At 38.7% G+C, this 19,389-nt stretch overlaps 1 protein-coding gene across 16 annotated transcripts in view; it reads right to left on the bottom strand.

Annotated features, from left to right (window-relative positions):
• RGS6 (regulator of G protein signaling 6) overlaps positions 1 to 19,389 on the bottom strand; it is a 647,729-nt gene that overhangs the window by 602,868 nt on the left and 25,472 nt on the right. The window lies entirely within an intron of this gene.

The raw sequence follows: 19,389 nt of genomic DNA, 5'->3' as shown, positions 1-19,389 counted from the left end.
ACCATGACCTGAGCCAAAGGCAGACGCCCAACAACTGAGCCACCCAGGTGCCCCTAAAAGAGGCATTCTTATCACACAAAAAAGTAACTATGTGAGGTGACAGATGTGTTCATTAACTTTACCATGGCTGATATTTCATAACATTACACATTCTCAAATGATTACATCCCTACGTGTGTGTGTACACAAACATACATACACACATACATAATTTTGTCAAAAAAGCTGTAAGGAAAAAAAAGTTTCTTCTGTCTTATTGCCTAGGATTTCTTACAACTCTACCTTTCCCCATCAGATATCCTCTTTCAATTTGATGGTCCTCAAGAGAAACCCAAGATAGAATATATTGGGTCGGCTACCCTTTGTGTTCTTTGAATCTCATAAAGCATCCTAATTCTGATCTTCATAAGAGCATGGGTTCTGAATCCTGGGTCAGATTCATGGCCCATTGATCCTAGTGTTATTAAATTCTAGTAGTGCTGACTCCACATTTGACAATCAAGATATCTGCCATACATGTACATACAAGTAAGCATATATCCCAACAGCTTTCTGTAATAAGCCTATAAGTTTCACACAGTAGAGCATCAGGGTCAACATCAAGCTCCACTCCTACTTAGCAGCTGTAGAGTCCAGGCAAGCCACCTAGGTTTTTGGTCTGTTTCCTCATGTATAAAACAGGGATAATGACAATATCTATGACCTAGAATTATAAGTGAAGATCAAATTAAATAATATAAAGCATTTAGCATTGTGCCTGGAATAAGGTAAGTAATCAGTAGATAGTAACTGTTAATTTCACTATTTTTATTACTGTTATTTTTATTGGTATATTATAATATACTGTTATAATTATTGGTCTACCACCCATTAATTCATCTAGACTCTCCATGAATACACTGGATAATGAATTCTATCTAAAACCCACCCCCTAAAAAATATTTTGTCAAGGTGTATGTTCTTTATGGCAGCTAAGATATGTTGCCATGGCCACAGCAAAGCAGTCATTCCAATTAAAGAACCCAAATCCTAGTGACTTAAGAGATGTGAACTAAAGGGACAAGCTCCTCAGCAGCAGTAAGTTCTCTCTTACCTTACAGGGTTTTGTTTTGTTTTTTGTTTATTTGTTTAATTCCAGAAGTCTAATTAGTGCTATTATGCTAAAACCAAACACTTTTCTGTCTAATTCTCTTTAACTGTAAAGACAATAGCTTTTTAAAGTAAATGGACCCTTTTCATAACAAGCCACGTAACATCAGCTAAAACACCAAAGGAGTTCTGTGTACAAGGCTTCAATAAATCAGTAGAAAAGACAACTGCTCTTATACAATAATGAGAACCTTTCCTTCATGAATGAGAAATTCACCTAAGAAGAAACACAGATGAGAAATATGCATAAAATAAATGTTCATTTGCATTTATAATTTTTAATGTGATTTAAAACAATGAAGTATTATTGCTAAGGTTTACACCACCCAAGAAATAGGACTTGGCCATAGATATCAACCTGGAAACACAGATCAAAAGCCTTAAGATGCACTTGTTATTCTAATTCTAGGGATTTATCCCAAGGAAATAACCACCAATGTGCATAAAAATATAATGAGTAGTTAAAAACGTGGTTTCTAAATATCAAATTAAATTTTGTCTTTTCTACTTAATAGCCATCTAACCTTAGGCAAATTACCTACTTGTTCTTTATCTAAGTTTGCTCATCTGTTAAATAGAAAGAATGATACCTTTATTTCACAGGGTTATGGGTGGGAAGAGTGAAAAAGGAAATAGAAAAAACCCTTCAGGGTGCAAAGCACAGTATAAGGCCTCAAAGAACATTAGCTATTATTCAGATTGGTTAAGTAAATCATGATATATTGATAAAGTAGACTACTGTTCAGCCATTAAAAATGGTATTCTAGAGCAAACATAAGCAAACCACGGCCCAGCCATGAGCCAAACGTGGCCAACTGCCTGTTTTTGAAAATAAAGTTTTATTGGAACACAGCCACACTCATTCATTTACATATCACACTATGACAGCAGAGTTAAGTAGTTGAAACAGAAACTGTATGTTCCACATAGCCTCAAATATTTACTATGTCGCCCTTTACAGAGAAAGTTTGTTGACATCTGATCTAGAGGAGTATTATCATGGGAACGTGTTCTCAACCTATTAAGTGAAAAGAAGTTTTCCAATAGCAAGTATGATAAGTCTACATTTTTGATGAAATATGTGTATAGGAAAAAAAATGTATGGAAGTAGGTATTATATTAAAAGTTGACTATAGCTCTCTGAGTGAGGGGGGTTATACATTTTATTTCCTTCTTTGTGTTTACCTATAATTTCTAATTTTGTATAGTAAACATGAATCATTTGTGCAATAAAAATATGTTAAAGACACTAAGAAGGAAAGAAGCTGTTTTAATTGTAACACAGAAAGCAAACAAGGAATTCATTTAATAGTAAAACAAGATGGAAAGATATTTTTAATTGGTGAGAGAAATATGGGTTTGTAGTCTTCATTTCTTCTCCTTCTCTCTCACAGATAGGAATGTGAAAAGTGGGGGAGAGCAAAGAAAGAAAGCAAGGAGGGAAACGTGACAGCAGAGTTGTTACATGATGTGGACAGCCGCCAAGCTCAATAATTCCAAAGATAAATAAGTTTGCAGAGCTCAGAGACATGCCACCAATCTTTGCACCAAAGACTGAGTTACACAATCCAGCCAGTGTAAGGAGAAGTCATGTGGTAGCAAATCTCATCTAGGAAAGATAACAGGGTATGTTTCAGGAATGCTTATCTACAGGTCTGCCCACCAAACATTTCTTTATTGCCTACCTGGTGGCAAGCATTTATAATATCATAAGGAGACAAACATAAAAGATGACACATACAAAAATAAATACATTTACATGGCAAAGAGGGGTGAGTGGCAAGTCCTGTCAAGGAGAATCGTTTTTGGGTTTTTACTTAGATGCTAACTGAATGAGTGATGTGACACCAACCACTGAATTCCAGAGGGAGAACACTTTGTTATGTTCTACCTGTTGAATCTGCAATAAGTAAGGAGGATTCAAACAGAGACGTCCTTTAGCAGCTGGATATAGGCATTTGAAGTTTGGAGAGGACATAGCATTTTGAGGAATCCCCAAATCAGTGTACACAGAGCACAATGTTGCCCCTGGCAGCATACAGCAGAGAAGGGGGCTAAGGAATCATAGGGCAGGCAGAGGGGGCTACTCCAGTGATGAAGACTGGGGAGGAATATACAGGGACTGGGGCAAAACCAGGACAGAGTGCTTGTTAAATGTGCTCAAGAACCATCTCCACTATTTAAAATTTGCTGAAAATGAGCTCTTTTAATAACTTGTGCAGCTGTAAGCAGAAGTTGTGATTAATGCTATGTTCCTATGTCCCAAAGAACACAAACCTTCTTTGAAAGTGTGTTTTCCCACAATTTTTCAGCCTTTTTCTGAGCAGAATACATGCAATATACCTTTCCTCATGTGGAGCCATGTGGTAAGAGGAACATGAATGGGAATCCATTATTGGTTTGGTTTGGGGCTGAAACACAAGCAACAGATGTGGTGACGAGGAAGAGAAAGAGATTGAGCAATACACTGTGCTCAACAGAGTCCCAATTTTAGGGTAATGCCAAAAAATATCTAGGATGTAAAATTAGTCTCTGGAAATCAGTTTGTGATCACCATGAGGATGAACTCAGGTACCACAGGCATAGACTGTAGCACAGTCTTCTGCCTAAGATTGGTTTAAGTGTTAGGGCTCCATGGCTGAAGGCATGGGAAGTAGTGTGCAGGACACCAGACCCCAAGGTCAGAAGGTCTGGCTCTGCCACTAAAGGCTGGTTGACCCCACACAAGCCTCAGTTTCCTCATTTACAAAGTTTAGATAAATAGTATCCCAGGACTTTCACGAACATAATATGAAGGATATGGAGTGCTGGAAGGAACTATAGAATGTAAGGTAACATTTTTTTTCCAGATTTATTGAGGTATAGCTGACTAATAAAATTGTACATATATAAAGTGCACAAAGTCATTATTTGATATACATATACATTATGAAATATTTGCCACAACAAAGTTAATTAACACATCCATCACCTCACATAGTTACCTTTGTGTGTGTGTGGTGGGAACACTTAAGATGTGCTCTTTTCGCAAATTTCAAGTACACAATACAGTATTATTGACTATAGTCACCATGCTGTGCACTAGATCCTCAGAACTTACCCAACTTATAACAGAAAGTTTGTATCCCTTGACCGACATCTCCCTATTTCCCCCACCCCCAGCCCCTGGCAACCACCATCTCCTCTCTGGTTCTATGAGTTCATTTTTACTTGTTTTTTAGATTTAGTGAAATCATACAGGACTTGTCTTTCTCTGTCCAGTTTACTCCACTCAGCATAATGTCCTCCAGGTTCATCCATGTCTTCCCTAAAATGACAGGAGGTTTTCTTCTTTTTTATGTCTGAGTCATATCCCACTGTATATACATACCACATCTTCTTTATCCATTCGTCCACTGACAAACATTTAGGTTGTTTCCCTATCTTGGTTACTGTGAATGTAAATCAAGACCACAATGAGATGCTACCTGTTAGAATGGCCTTTATCAAAAAGACAAGAAATAACAAGTGTTGGTGAGGATGAGAAGACAAGGGAATCCTTATTCACTGTTAGTGACAATGTAGGTTGGGGCAGCCACTGTGGAAAAGAGTACGAAGGTCCATAAAATTAAAACAGAATTACCATATGATCCAGCAATCCCACTTCTGGGTGTACGGCCGAAGGAAACAAAGTCAGTACCTCGAAAGGATCTCTGCACCATGTTTGTTGCAGCGCTATTCCCAGTGGTCAAGATACCACAACAAGCAAAGTGATGGAAGTTAATGTTATCACTGAGTACTGTAACTCAGTGATGAGAGCATTTTGCTGATGAGGTTGTGATAGCTCTGCTATCACAGAGAAAAGACCAGAACGAAGTGGCTCCCCGAGTGGCTGGCCTGCTTCTTCCAGGTCACACTTAATGCAGCACGGCAGGCACAGGGTTTCCCACTGTGAGCCCTTCCCGCCCAGGCAGAGCGGGAATAGCACCACTGATCTTGCAGAGGTGCTGTCAGTGTGAGCCATCATGTGCCAAAGCACTGGCCTGATGCCTGGACAAAGTGGGTCCTGGAGAAATGAGAGCCATTTGGACATTGCATCTGAAACGTAGGTAGCTGGCGCCTATCCTACTGGGATATTTCAGAACACACAGCCCAACACTTCCAGCAGCTCAATATGCTCTTCTTCATTTAAAAAAAAAAAAAAAAAAAAAAAAAACCAACCAAATAAAATCTCTTTAATAAAGTACTGGAATAAAGTCTGTGACCCCCTCAGTAAAGGAGACATGCTATTCAAGGAGCAAATGGCAGGATTTGTGTATTATTTATAGCATCATATGAGTATACCTGGGTTTCCAGAGACCAATTTTACATGGGTTAACTTGTATGCCCATTCTCCCGCTAGATTCCCTGTGGGTTCCTAGAAATGAGTTCCCACTGGGCAGAATCACTGGGTCTTGGTTCCTATCGAAATATCGTTCCAACAAGGACATTTGCAGAGGCTTTTTCAGTCTCCCCCAAGTCCCTATAACCTGAGGCTACAAAATTCTCTGTACAGGGCCAGTTAGTAAATATTTTAGGCTTTGTCAGCCACATGGTCAATGTCTGCCACAACCACTCAACTCCTCCGTGATCGTCACGGACAACTAATAAATGAATAGCATGGCTGTGTTTCTGCAAATCGTGATTTATGAAACTGAAATCTGAATTTTACATAATTTTCACACATCATGGAATATTGCTTTTTTTATTTTTTCCAACCATTTCAAAATGTAAAAACCAGCCTTAGCTGAAGTGCTATACAAGAACTGATAGGATGAGTTAGGTCCAAGGACAAGTAGTCTGCTGAACTCTGCCCTAAAATTGTAACATGTCATTGGCTACAGTAAATTTTGTTTTCAACTACTGACTTCTCCTTCCCCAGAAGGCAGTGGAGTTAATCATTCCTTTTAGAAAGAGAAAGCTCACTCCAAACCCCTGCTGACAATTAGGCTTTCTTGTCTGTTTCCTGGACTAGCTCCTTGGAGGGGCTCATCTGCCTTGAGTCATTTTAACATCCAGGATCCTGCTGTTGCTTGGTGGCTTTCCCGTCAACACCCTCACCTGTGAACCTTTTGTCTGCCATTATGTGTTGTGACTCACCAGAACATGAAAAATGGTGAAAAGAGAGGCCTCAGGAGAGTCAACAAGCAGACTGGCACATTCCTAAGCTAAGAAGACTAAGCTCTTCTTACTGCTTGAAAAAAGAACGTAAGGTCATGATTTCTACTGTTACTCTCCAGCCAGCCATGAGGAAAGTGTTTATTAACTGTATTGTTCAGTACCACAGTTCTTATATATTCTAAAATATAAAATAACTAGAGATGAACAGTCTGGTTCATCTCTAGGAAAGCCACACTGTAGGAGGCTATAGTAAAGGAGGCTGTCCTTCATTTATTTAGGATGCATCTGCATGGGGGACACGGGGATGACTCAGTCAGTTAAGCGTCTGACTTGTGATCTCAGCTCCATTCTTGATCTCACAGTCATGAGTTTGAGCCCCACACTGGGCTCCATGCTAGATGTGAAGCCTACTTAAAAAAAAAAAAAGCATCTGCTTGGTCATTTGCCCTCAATGCCCTACAAGAACCTAAGATAAGGACCCAGTAAGGAGTAAGGAAGGTCTTTAACTAAGATACCCACCCCCATCCTTGCTGTCAGTCACTGAAAGGCTCTTCTTTCCGGTCTTCAAAGGGACATTAGCAAATACAAACGGATATCCTAGACTCAATTTAGGTCGCCATATATCTACCATCCCAAACACTGAAAGGAAAACCAAGTCTTCAGCACATCCTCTCTGTAGCTATGAAAAACAGATAAAATTCTAAAATTATTTTTCCATCCCTTAGATAGTGTAATAGCCAGAATAATACCCTCCTCCCCCTCAAGATGTCTGCATCCTAACTCCCAAAACCGGTGAATACGCTGCCTCGCACAACAAAAAGGACTTTGCAAGTGCGAGTAAGTTAAGGATTTTGAGACGGGGAGGTTACCCTGGATTATCTGGGTGGGCTCCATGTGATCACGGGTTCCTATAAGAGGGATGCAAGAGTTAGAGAGGGAGACATGATGGCCAAAGGAGGTCAGACGGATGCAGGGTCATGAGTTGAGAAATGTGGGCAGCCTCTAGGAAAAGGAAGGAAATGGGTTTTCCCCTAGAGCCTCCAGAAGGAATACAGCCCTGCCAAATCATTTTAGACTTCTGACCTCCGGGACCGTGGAGAATAAATCTGTTTTGTTTTAAGCCCCTAATTTCATGGTAATTTGTTACAACAGCCATTGGGAACTAATACAGCAGCTGCTAAAAATGTCCCAGATAAAATGTAGTTTCTTACAAGTCAGCCACTTTATCTCAGTACACTTAACCCTGAAGAATGAAAGGAAACTTCTACTCCTCTCTCAAGCAGGGTCCCTGAACTCCAGAACTAGTGAACACTGAAATAAAATGCGATATAAAAGGGAAGGTTGAAAGGGTGAGTGGGCAGCAAGAGAACACTGCAGTCATATACAAAAAGCATTATCCACGAGGGCTGCAAAGGATGAGACAGAAATGGAATGTGCCTTATTTATAGCAAAGCCTGCCTCCCCTCCCAAGTGTATGACAGAAGAGCTGTTTTAAAGTTTTATTCTTCAAACTTGGCTGCAGAACTTGGCTGTATCTCAGAACTGTGCTTTTGTATTTAGCTTTAAAATATAAGAAGCAACCCCATGGTTAAACTGGAGGCAGAGGTGGTGCGGGCAGGAAAAATGCAGAGGGCAGGGAGTGGAAAGAGGTTGAAATGTTATTCTTATTTAGTTAGTTGCTTAAGAAAAATAAATAGAGGATAAAATAGCAAAAGGCTTGGAAAAGTTCCAAGTTGAAAATTTCTCAAGACCCAGGCGTTGAGGCTCTCCAGATAAGGGTGGTGCTGCAAAGCCAGTCAGACATTAGGATGGGGATCTGGTTTCGAGGTAGAGAGGAAAGAATACTCTAGCCCAATTATTAGAGATCCCCTCACCCTCTTCCTTTTTTTAAAATTTATTTGTTAGAAAGAGAGTGCACTCAAGCATTAGTTGGGGGGGAAGGGCAGAGGGAGAGGAAGAAGCAGACTCCTCACTGAGCAGGGAGTCCAACACGGGCCTCGATCCCAGGACCCTGGGATCATGACCTGAGCCGAAGGCAGACGCTTAACTGACCGAGCCACCCAGGTGCCCCTCTTGCCCTCCTTCTTAAGCTCAATGAACACTGACAGCAACCCAGGGAAGGCCAGCCTATATATGCAGAAACTAATACTGACCTTCCAGAAAACAATATGTATCAGGAGTCATGACATAGGTCATGCCCTCTGACCTGGAAATTCTAAATTTTGCTAGTAATAAAAGGAACTGAATAACTAAGTTACAGTATATTATCTACTCAGAATATAATACAATCTTCAAAACTTATGATTATGATGACATATTGTGGCACAGATTAATGCTTAGGATATGGTAGGAAAACACAAAATAGTATATACACTATGATTACCCACTAGGCTAATACATGTTTTAATTTTTAATTAATTGAAGTATAATTAACATGTATCATATTAGTTTCAGGCATACAATATAGAATTGTTATTCTATACACTTCTCAGTGCTAAGTATAATCTTAATCCCCTTTATCTATTTTACCCTCCCCCTTGCCTCCCCTCTGATAACCACCAGTTTGTTCTCTATATTTGAGTCTGTTTTGTCTGTCTCTTTTTTGTTTGTTTTGTTTCTTAAATTCCACATATGAGTGAAATCACATGGTGTTTGACTTATTTCCTAGCGTTATACCCTCTAGGTCCATCCATGTTATTGCAAATAGCAAGATTTTATTCTTTTTTATGGCTGAATAATGTTCTATCATATGTATACACCACACCTTCTTTATCCATTCATCCATGGATGGACACTTGGGTTGCTCCCATATCTTGGCTGTTGTAAATAATGCTACAATAAACATAGTGCTGCATATATCTTTTCAAACTAGTGTCTTCATTTTCTTTGGGTAAAAACCCAGTAGAGGAATTACTGGATCATATGGTAATTTTTTTTTAATTTTTTTGAGGAACCTCCATGCTGTTTTCCATAGTGGCTGCACAAATTTGCATTCCTACCAATAGCACCCAAGGGTTCCTTTTTCTCCACATCCTTGTCAACACTTGTTATTTCTTGGTTATGAGTCTAGCCATTCTGTCAGGTGTAAAGTGATACCTCATTGTGGTTTTAGTTTGCATTTTCCTGATGATTAGTGATGTTAATCATCTTTTCATGTGTCTGTTGGCCATCTGTACATCTTTGGAAAATGTCTATTCAGGCCCTCTGCCCATTTTTTAATCAGACTATTTGGGCGGGGGTTGTTGTGTTGTATGACTTCTACATATATTTTGGATAACAACCCCTTATCGAATATATCCTTTTGTTTTGTTGATGGTTTCCTTCATTGTGCAAAAACTTTTTATTTGGGTATAGTCCCAATAGTTTCATTTTACCTTTGTTTCCCTTGCCTGAGGAGACATATCTAGAAAAATGTTTCTACAACTGTCAAAGAAATTACTGCCTATGTTTTCTTCTAGGAGTTTTATGGTTTCTGGTCTCATATTTAGGTCTGTAATCTACTTTGAGTTTATTTTTGTGTATGGTGGAAGAAAGTGGTCCAGTTTCATCCTTTTGCATGTAGCTGTCCATTTCCCCAGCACCATTAACTGAACAGACCGTCTTTCCCATTGTATATTCTTGCCTCCTTTGTCATAGATTAATTGGCCACATAATTGTGGGTTTATTTCTGGGTTCTACATTCTGTTCTACTGATCTATGTGTCTGTTTTTGTGCCACTACCATACTGTTTTGATTACTACAGCTTTATAGTCTCTTGAAATCTGGGACTTTGATACCTCCAGTTTTGTTCTTCTTTTTCAAGATCGCTTTGGCTATTCAGGGTAGCCCTGAATATGATATATTATATATGTGCTAATACTATGTATATATATATATACATATATATATTTATATTTATATAAGTAGCACACTACTTATATAAAATAAAAGCTGGAAGGAAATCAAAATGTTAACTGTGGTCATATTCACATGGTAGGAATATGTGAGATATTTTTTTCTATAGTTCATATATTCTTTTGAAAATGAATTATTACTTTTAAAATGGAAAACAATGAATTTTTATTTTTTTTTAAAGTTTTTTTTTTTTAAGATTTTATTTATTTATTTGAGAGAGAGAATGAGAGATAGAGAGCACGAGAGGGAAGAGGGTCAGAGGGAGAAGCAGACTCCCTGCTGAGCAGGGAGCCCGACGTGGGACTCGATCCCGGGACTCCAGGATCATGACCTGAGCCGAAGGCAGTCGCTTAACCAACTGAGCCACCCAGGCGCCCGGAAAACAATGAATTTTTAAAAGGAAGGAAAGAAAATCAGTCAGGAGAAAGCTCAGCATTACCAACATTTTATGAGGTGAGTTTCAGAACTAAAAATGTTTAATGTTTTCTTGCTTCAGGTTCTCCATATGAAGAATAAGGCTATTATTACACCAGGCACATCTCCTAGATTTAGTGTAATAAAATACACTGCCTCCTAAGTACATCTCTGTTTTCTTATCACCACACCTTTACTTCCACAACTCCCACCACCTAGAATCATTTCTTGGCCTTTCCTACAGAACAAAATCCTCCCCTTTCTTAAGGTGCAATTCAAGTCATTTCTCTTGAAATTCCTTCCTCCTCTGTAAGCACACCTTATTAACACCAACCTTCCTATAATTAACTACAAACAACTCTGAAATCTCCTTTGTTTTTTTCTATGTAATTTAATTTCTTTAAAAAAAATTACAAACTTTAGAATAATGCAAACTCAGATTCAAATCTCATACCAGTCATTTACTCCTTCTGATCCTGTTTCCTTGCATATAATATAGAATGACCACCAATTGCTAATAAGCCATTCTGGTGATTACATGATTCAGTGTATATGCAGTACCCAGCATGGTATCCAATACAGAGTGGTAGCCAATAAATCCCTATTATCTTCCTTAATCTTGCATCAGCAGATCTGCACTAAAGAGAATACTAACAGTAGTTCTCCAGACAAAAGAAAAATGATCCTAGAGGTAAGCACAGAGACGTAGAAAATAATAAAGAAATGAAAACAATAATTTTTTAGTAAATCTACACAACCCTTATATTTAGCAAAGAAAACAAAAATTTTACAAAAATGGTCAAGGCCAGTAGGGTTTTTAAAGTAAAGAATATTCAATTGGACCATATCCCAGGATGTCAAGAACCATCTTCTTTTCAAAGCAATTAGTAGGTCTACCAGAACAGGGACCCAGTAACCTAACTGAGGGGTCATTCCAAATATGAATCCTATCCCCCTATGATTATTTAATTCCTTTTCAACAAATATTTGACTGATTTATATCTTTTGATGTTATTTACCAGAGGTATGAATATTCTTTTGGCATGAATGTGTGTCTACATCTATATGTCTATCTTTGTATATTTTTTCCGTTCACTTATTGTAATAACATTTTTAGAAGTGAGAATGTGGATCAAAAGACTTGTCCATCTTCAGTCTTGATCTCTATTGGCAATCATGATTTTTAAAAAACAATGCTCCTATCCCACAATGACTGAAACACTTATTTATTTTCCCTTCACAGATATCTGTAGGCTTTTAGTTTTTCTTGTTCAAAATCCTGAGAATGAGAACTTCACTCTATGGCCATTCAAGTTCTCCATAGTGCGGAATACTGCAAAGGAGTGTCAATAGTGAGAGTAATAAATTGCCAAAATGTAAAATCTGAGACTCTTTGAAACGAAATGAGGGGGGAGAGATGGGAAAAAATGAAATGAAGCCTTGAACACACTAAAGGCTTTCCAAATTAGAAAGCTATACTTGTGGCAACACATCATATTAAACCACACTGAGCTGTTCTCGACACTAAAAATACCATCCCTTTCATCTGCGGACACTGATACCACTAGTCGGGGACTTGCCCACACTCCTGTCTCCTGCCAACCAAGATAATGTGATGGGGAGCTTTTCCTCTGGCAATTCCAATCCTAGGGGGAAAGGAAAACAGACAGTTTTTTCCTAAGGCAATAAAAAACTTTCAAAATACTTAATGAAAGGAACCTTAAAATGCAGATTGAACAATTAAATTAGTTACCCAGAATACTCTCTGAAGTTAGTCCTTGAAAAAAGAAAAGAAAAGAAACCCTAACTGTTCAAGACCAAAAAGCATTTGTTTGAAACATACTGACTTACCTGACTTTTTAAAGTTTTGCTTGGGTTAACTTTTTAAAAAAATTTTAAAAGAAAACAAAGAAGGCTATAAAAAGAATAAATAGGTAAGGAAATGTGGGTGTCTTTATTTTAGATTATGAAAGCCCTGGCATGTTAGAGCTGAAAGTACTTTCTTCGAGATCACCCAGCCTAGCTAATCCCTCACTTCACAAATAGCAGAACTAGCCTTGAAGCAGAAACAACTTGTGCACAGCCTGAAGTCATCTAGTGGTGCAGCCACAATCAATCAGAGACACCCTGGCTCAGTTACACACTCCTTCCATGACACTTTACTTCTCTGCCCACAAGGAGGAGAAGGGCAGGCAACCCAGCTCTACAGTTATTTGGTTCAAAATTTTGTTGGTTTCAGGAGATCTGACATTTCCCAGGTGTAACCTGGTAAAAAGATAACTCCTTTGCCCTCAGATTTGCCCTACACTTTATTGGTCACCAAACCCGGTTGGTTGTACCTCCTAAACATCTCTCAAGCACATCCTTTCATCTATGTTACCATTGCCATTGACATGGACGTCATTTTGTCCTCACCCGAATTCCTATAAAATCACCAAACCAGTCTGCCCACTAATCTTACCATTTCTCTCATACCCTCTCTGCAAAGTGTGTTCTCCATACTGACCATATGACTTCCTGGTTTCAAGTTCTTTCGTGGTGACTTTCCTTATGAAGAAAAACAAGGCTTCAGTGTCTTTCCTTTGCCTGGGGTTAATACCTGCATGAGTCAGAGACTCATCAGGAAACAGATGGCACATATAAGAGAATTCAAGAAAGGTTTATTTCAAAAAGGACCAAGTATAAAGAAGTGGCAGAGTATAGGAGAACCACAAGAAACACTCAGGAACCTCTGACTTGTGCATAAACCCCTCACCTAGCAGTGGACCTAGTCACCTGCTCCTTACAGAAAGGATATAGAATGTTATGTCCAAGATTAGGTTATAAAAGAGTGAAACTCCCACTACCACCCTCCTTTCTGCCTCTTCTTCCTTACTCACTCTGATAAAACAAGCTGCCTTGTTGTGAGCTATCCTGTGGAAAAACACATGTAGCAAGAAACTCAGAGTGGCTCCAGTCAACAGTTAGTGAGGAACTGAGGCCATCACTCCCACAGCACTCGAGGAACTGAATCCAGCCAACACACACATGAGTAAGCTTGGAGTGGGCCTTTCCTCAGGTGAGTCTTCAGATTAAACTGCAAACCCAGCCAACATCTGATTGTGGTCTTTGTGAGAGGCACTGACCCAGGGGACCCACCTAAGATTACTGACCCATGGAACCTATGACATAAACAATGTTATGCTTAAGCCAATTAACCCCATCACATTTTGGGGTAATTGGTTATACAGCAATAGAGGACCATACAAACTGGAGCCACCCAGATGCCCAAAAAAGATGAAGAGAAGAAAAGGGTATGAGGACCAGAGAACAATGATCTTCAGTCAAGGGGCATGGGCAGTGCAAGACTCTACAGAGAGGGAGCCATGGCAAGGGACGCCCTGGCTTTGCTCTTCTTCCTCCCTCCCATTTCTCCCCAGGCTTCTACTGACCTAACTTGATTCAAAGCCACAGATTCCAAGAGCCGGGCAGATGAGTCTACTTCCTAGGGCAGAGAGCAGCACATTCCAGTGGAAAGTGGATGTGCAGGTACAAAGGGAAGATATATGATGTCCTAAATCTTTGGCAGAATATGTAAGGTCTTTCATGATCCAGCCCTCATCTCCCCCAGCCAACTTTATTTCTCAACCTCCATCACATATACATAGCTCCAAGAAAACAGCCACTTGAAGTTCCCAGAACTCAGTTTATAACATCGCAACTCTGTCCCTTTCCATGTGGTAGTCCTTCTGCCTCCTACACTTCTTTTTCCCCTTCTCTGCCATGTTAATTCCTATTCATCTTTCACAAATTAAGGCAGGTGCCAAATCCTCTGGATGTCTTCTATGACATCCCATCATCCTCTCTCTTGATATTCGTGACCTTTCTACCTCCTTCCACATTCCTCAGCTCATATCTACCAACTGCCTCTTGCAATTGTCTAGTTACCCATCTCTGCCCCATCAGCTTACAGGTTTTGTCAGGGCACAGATTTCATCTTGCATTCCTAGCATCTGGCATGCAAATGACACTAATGCATATTTGCTGATTAAATTATTGCTAATCTTCATTGTGCCTTGGTCACCAGGATCTATAGATTACCTGACTCTCGGTTGTGCTGGCCACTACCACTGTCTTCCATGAATTCCAAAACAATCTCCTATTCCCAGCTTGTTCATCAGGCTTGCCTCTTCCAGGCTAGATTCTTTTCCCCTTCTTGCTGCATACCACTGCCTGTGTAACTAAAATAGTGCTACATTTACTTTTTGGAAATATGCCTAAAGCAACTTCTATGCAGGACTGCAAGGGTCCTAGAACATTAGGGAAAGTGACCTTGGAGTACCAGGGCAACACAAAGGCAAGACCTGAATTCCAGCAGAGAAGGAATAAATAACTGGAAACTAACAAGTGAAGGAAGCCAGCAATGACATACAAGAACATTGGCTTTTTCTTCTTTCTCTAAGACTTCTAATTCATCCCTAACACTATGTATTACTGACAGTATCCAGTGCTACTATTTAAACACTGTTCCTGCTATCTAAAGTACAATCAGTACCACCAAAAAAATACCTGGACAAACGTCTTAAATGTTACCAGTGAGCCAAAGAAACAGGTCGCCACCAAGAAAATACTTTGTTGAATGTTAAATCATTACAAGTACAATTTTTCTCTTGATGCCTAACTACATTAGGTTTTATCTCAATCCAGTTTAGGTTATGTAGGACTGTTTAAAATATTTCCAGAAAAGTTCAAAAGACCCTTAATTAAGTATGTCTACAGTCTCACAACACTGTTTTGACATCAGGGAAGTTTAACTTCTAAATGATTATAAACTTACAGAATGAAACTGGTAAATCATTACAGAAAAGTATGTTTACAATATTTAGTCCAATCCCCTCATTTTACAGAAGAGGAAATGAAGCCAAAGTAATATTTTATTTATTACATTGATGGGTTGCTAGGTACACAGGGTTCATTTTATCATGCTTCTTTCTACTTTATGTGGACACTGAATATATTCTTTTGGTGTAAGAAATATTTTGTGGCTGGGAAGGAAGGAGGAAAAGAAAGGAGAGAGGAGGAAATCAAAATAAGAAACAGAGCTTTAGGAAAATGAAGTTGTCGATCCAGAGAACCAAAGCAGTAAGCGTGGGAGCTGGGGCCAGATATCCAGAGCAATCTGCTCCCTGTCTGGCATCTTCCACCACACTGTACTGCCTCATGACCCAAGTTTGGGTCAAGTTAAGCTACAATTTTCTCTGTCCAACTACCATCTAATTGCCCAGAGTTCTACCAAATCAAATTACCAGTCAAGTTGGAAATTTCTCAAGAGACATTATTAACACCACTCAGAGAACTAAACAAAATCGGCAAGCAACCTACTTATACTCAAAAGAATTCTGAGTTTATAAAAGAAAGTAAACATTTTAGAAAATCTTTACCTGAGAAACAAGAGCACCAGCAAGCAGAAGGAAGTTTTAGCATTTACAAATGTTCAAAGTTAACCCAAGTCAAATCTCTGAGAATAACCATGAAAAGCAAAGAGCTGCTGCACAGTATTTTCATTTATTTAATTCATCCAAAGTCTGTTGAGCCCCAACAATGTGGCAGTGGTAGTCTGTGGTTGATAACATGGTAGTGGAAGGGACACCAACAGGGGGAATCAGGCTACCTGGACACAATCATGGCTTCACTGGGAAACTGCTGAGTAACCTGATGTAAATTACATACTCTCTCCATCCTTCAGTTTGCTCATCTAAATGAGGGTGTTACTAAAATCCCTTACTTGTAAGTCTATGACAGGAGATTGGTTCTTCTACATCTGAGAGATTTACAAATAATTATAAAATCAAAAACCCACTTCAAAACATCAACTTCCCCATTACTTTGCCATGTGTACTCTACCTGGATATTGTAAAAGATAAGTAAGTGTGTTTCAAACTCAGATTCTTCTGATTAGAGTTTAAAACTCAGATTCCTAGGGGGTGCCTGGGTGGCTTAGTCGGTTAAATGTCTGCCTTCAGCTCAGGTCCTGATCTCAGGGTCCTGGGATTGGCCAGTGTCAGGCTCCCTGTTCAGTGGGGACTCTGCTTCTCCCTCTCCCTCTGCCCCACCCCCTCCCTGCTCATGCCCCCTCCCTGCTCATGCCCCCTCCCTCTCTCTCTCAAATAAATAAAATCTTTTTTTTAATTTTTTAAAATAAAAAATAAAATAAGACAGATTCCCAGGATCCAGTTCAGACCTATGAAACAAAAATATCTTGGTGAAGGGGATCCTTTGAGGATCAATATTTTTCTAAAACACCCCTAAGTGATCTGATGTTCAGTCAGGTTCAAATATCATCCCTACATTGGGCAATTCAATGACCCAGGATTTTTCAGATCCAAGAATATAAAAAAGGTTAACAGGGTCTGGGTGACTTAATAAATAATTAAGGTTTTCTCTTAAATAGATTTTTAATGTGACCAATACATTTTTCATATACACCTCCAATCCAAAATGTGAATGTGAAGGATGAAAAACTAAATTAGAAAGTCTGTTCCACTCAATAAATAAACCATGCCTTGGGGAAAGTACAACTTCTCACAGTTAATGACACAGAAAACATGAAAAGGAAATGAAGAGGATTCTGAGAATGTAGGCTTAAGAAACCCACCCATCATTACTCATATGTCAGAAGGTGACCATCCTAAATGGCATTTAAAAGTCGCAACAACATCATGGACATAATCATTCCACCTATTACTCGGAAGTTTACCCAAAAGCTCCATTTCTCTAGATCTGGCTTGTTAAATGTCAGCATCTGAATCAACACAACACAGTCCGAGCAAAAACTTCACACTAAAAACATCTGACATGAGTAAGAAACAAACAAGAGAAAGAAAACAAAAAGGAAAGCACTATTTGCATAATTTTTAATATAAGTTTCTGTTGTAGACCTCTAAAAAAAGGTTTGGTTCTAGAGTTTACAAACTTGAAAAAACCATTACAGAAGAGGACTTCCATAGCAAATGTCTTGAATTGACCTTGGTTTCAAGGTTTAATCTTTACTGACACCTTGAGGATAGTGTCCTGCGATATTGGTTGTATTGGTTGTAGCCAATGGCTGGTCCACAGCACTGCGAATAGAGAACTAAGTAAATAACCCATGGTTGAAATGCAACCAGGATTTAGTCAAATGAACTAGGTTTAAATGATTCCAGGTCCTAGACCCATACTAAGCAATGCCTTCTTTCCAATAGATCGAACAGATGCAATATCCCTTTTATAGCAATTAACTAATACAGCAAATAACATGAACACATGCATACCCCACACACAAATTTGTCATTAAATAAGCAAGATATATTTCCAATATAGAAACCAAATGGCTAGTAGTCATATCTCTGAAGAACTACAGCAATTGACAACTTTGTATCTAAATTAAACCAAAAAAGAGTCCCCTCCTACCACCTAAAAAGTAAAAATCAAGTTCCCACAAACCTGAAGGAAGTTTTCCTTTCAACATAATACCAAACATTCTAGTAGAAATGTGTTTGGGTTGCATGACCTTTACATTTCCTACCAACCTTTAATAACCCATTGGTTTATAATCTCCTAAACAACATAAAAATAATTGAATTTAAATTTAAAAAATTGTAGTTTTCCTGTGTCTTAAAAAAGCAACTCACTGTATAAACATAGTTTAGTCAACTTATTAAAAGCACCAACATTTATACATTTTATAATTTATTTCCTCCCCAAATGACACTGTCTTTATAAGACCTAAAGATAAAAAAAAAAAAAAAAGGAGCATTCACTATGGACCACAACCATGCAAAGTAAGATGTGAAATGCCTCATTTACTTTATCTAAATGAATCTTCATAATGACCCCACAAGGTACTATCCTTCCTCCCACCTTTTATTCTTCTTTTTAAAATGAAGAAACTGAAGCTCACAGAACTCAAGGTCACACCACTAGGAAGTAGTAGAGTTGCAATAATTTTAACCTAGGTGTGATTCCAAAGCTCACATTTCTATGAGCTTGGCATTAGGGTTTCCCAGCATGGGGTGGGTTAAGAAGGTAATGATGAATAAACATCCTTCTATTCAGTATGCTTCACTAATTGGTTAGCCCTGTTAATCTCTTTTTTCTTTACTACAACTTAATAGGCATCTCTGTTAGAGAAGGGTTATCTAAGCATTCTCTTACAAAGCAAAGGATTAAGGAATTTGATACTCAAAGCAGGATTAGTTTGAGGTCTCTATAAAGAAAGAGACAAATTCACCATATTGATCATCCAGAAATATCTAGTTCAACCTTGCCCATGTGATTAGCAGAGATCAAACACAGTCTTGCAGAATACACAGAACCCAGCAGACAACTCAAATATTTAGTGAAATGAATGAACATTGACTCATTTTCCTTATTAATATGTAATATAGTTAGGTTAAATTTTCACACATATGCAAGACTTAAAAAGGTGTATTAATAAGAAGCAGTTATTCCCTCAAATTCAACATGTGCACAAATAAAACTATGTGCCATAGTTCCTTCCTTTAAGACATTCTTCCAAATATCCCTATTTGAATTAATGGCATCAGTGTCTTTCTATACCCAAGGTCAAAACGCAGTCATCTTTGATTCTCTATTCCCCTTCTAATTCTATATTCATTCAGTTTCCAAGTCATTTTTACTCTTTAATCCCTTTGCTCAGTCCCACTCAATTCTCAGGGTTATTTCCCCTGCTAAATTAGTGTCCTCCTTACCTTTCTCACAGAGACAGAAATACCAATCCCCTCCCCCCCGCCGCCCTGGACCTTGAATCTGCCT

This window comes from Callorhinus ursinus, unplaced genomic scaffold (genome assembly GCF_003265705.2).
Source record: "Callorhinus ursinus isolate GAN/ISIS: 27379988/994484 unplaced genomic scaffold, GSC_fseal_2.0 scaffold8, whole genome shotgun sequence".
Classification (NCBI taxonomy): Eukaryota; Metazoa; Chordata; class Mammalia; order Carnivora; family Otariidae; genus Callorhinus; species Callorhinus ursinus.
The sequence above is the reverse complement of the archived record's forward strand: the minus strand, read 5'-3'. Positions and strand labels throughout refer to the sequence as shown.